The sequence below is a fragment of the Polistes canadensis genome, unplaced genomic scaffold, assembly GCF_001313835.1.
Source record: "Polistes canadensis isolate GaletaPanama2010 unplaced genomic scaffold, ASM131383v1 scaffold_114, whole genome shotgun sequence".
NCBI classification, from domain to species: Eukaryota; Metazoa; Arthropoda; class Insecta; order Hymenoptera; family Vespidae; genus Polistes; species Polistes canadensis.
This window is the reverse complement of record NW_014569661.1, coordinates 445,879-447,538: the sequence shown is the minus strand read 5'-3', so window position 1 is coordinate 447,538 and position 1,660 is coordinate 445,879. Positions and strand designations below refer to the sequence as shown.

The 1,660-nt window shown below is 27.3% G+C and overlaps 1 protein-coding gene across 7 annotated transcripts in view; it reads left to right on the top strand.

The window, feature by feature from the left end:
• The window catches only part of LOC106787749, a 26,976-nt gene that overhangs the window by 18,263 nt on the left and 7,053 nt on the right, over window positions 1-1,660 (top strand). The gene's annotated exons all lie outside the window — the stretch shown is intronic.

Below are 1,660 nucleotides of genomic sequence, written 5' to 3'. Positions count from 1 at the left end.
TATTATATATATATATATATATATATATACACATATACAATTACTCGCACACATACAATACATGCGCCCTATATATCGAGCAATCGTTCGATCCTCGCATTTCGCACATTTTTTAAAATACGCCTTATATCGTAATAAGGTTACGCTAATATGTTAGTGACCTATTAATAATTTCGACATCGGAGAACCCGTGGACGCTAACAATAAGTATAAATATTTTTGTTTTATGTATAATATGATGTTAGCTATTTTCTTGATTCATTTTGTTTTTTTTCTAATTTTTATTTTTCTTAATTATTTATCACTTTTTTTTTTCTTTTCTCTCTATTTAGTATCATTATCTGATAGTAGAGATTAGAAGTAGCAGGTAAACAAAAGGGAGGATAATGCCCCCCCCCCCAATTATAGTGCAATTTTTTACACACTTTAAACAACAGATTAAACTTTTTGGATTCTTTGTTTTTTTAATTAATATAGCTATCCATGTTTACGATCGGAATTCAATTGTTAAATTTGTTTTTGGTGGTATCACGACTTTCATAGATTTAAATTTGCAATTTAGATCGCTAAATTGTCAAGCTACCCGGTATATTCTATGTCCAGTAAACGATCGCGATTATGCACGCAATTCGCGTGTGAACTACGTACCTGGATGTGCCTATTTTGTTCTCGTTTCTTCATGAACATCAATCAATCTCTTTGTATGTACAGCGTTTGCAACTATTTTTGCTTTAGCAACGCTGATCGCTTCTCATTTATATTCGTTTATTAGAAGAATAGTTATTAGAAATAATCAATACCATTTGGAAAATACAAGAAAGCGATAAGGCTATTTAAACAAAAAAAAAAAAAATTCTATTCTTCTGCTTGAACGTACGTACAAAATATAATTATATCATACGTGCCTATGAAGAAATCAATATAAATATATACAAATATAATACTATATTAGTGCGCGAGGAATAATTTTTTATCTAGTTGTTATTATTATTATTATTATTATTATTATTATTATCATTATTATTATTCTTCTTCTTATTATTATTATTATTGTTATAAGCGTCGAAAGTAATGTGCATGCTTACAAATGTGTGAGAAAGCATCAGTGCTTATCCGAGTATGTACATAAATAGTTTTTTCATAAAATTAGGCTAACTTTGTTACATCTATATATGCTATTTTCGTTACATTAGATTATAGTATTATCGATTATAATAATTATGGAACGATCCATGACATATCGCCAATTTACGTCATTTTTTCACGAACTGAAACGAACAGCCAACTATTAGTAATAATAATATTAATATCTTGTTTTAGATAAATTTATATAGTTATTGAATGTATATATACATACATAGATATGTATATACATATATATATTATATGTGTGTATATCTGATTAGTACAATTACTATAGACAGACTATTAATGGTGCATTCACGCAGTGCTTTCATTGACAGTTTAAAATAAATTTCGTTAAAAATATGGATCGACGAAATATTTTACATTATTAGATCGTTTAGTAAAAAATCAGTTTACATATCGTCCTTCCAATTTTCATTTTAACTTTTTCTTCGCGTTATATAATCGACGGGTGCTTCACAATCCCTTTATGTCGCTCTATAAAATATTATATATATATATATATATATATATA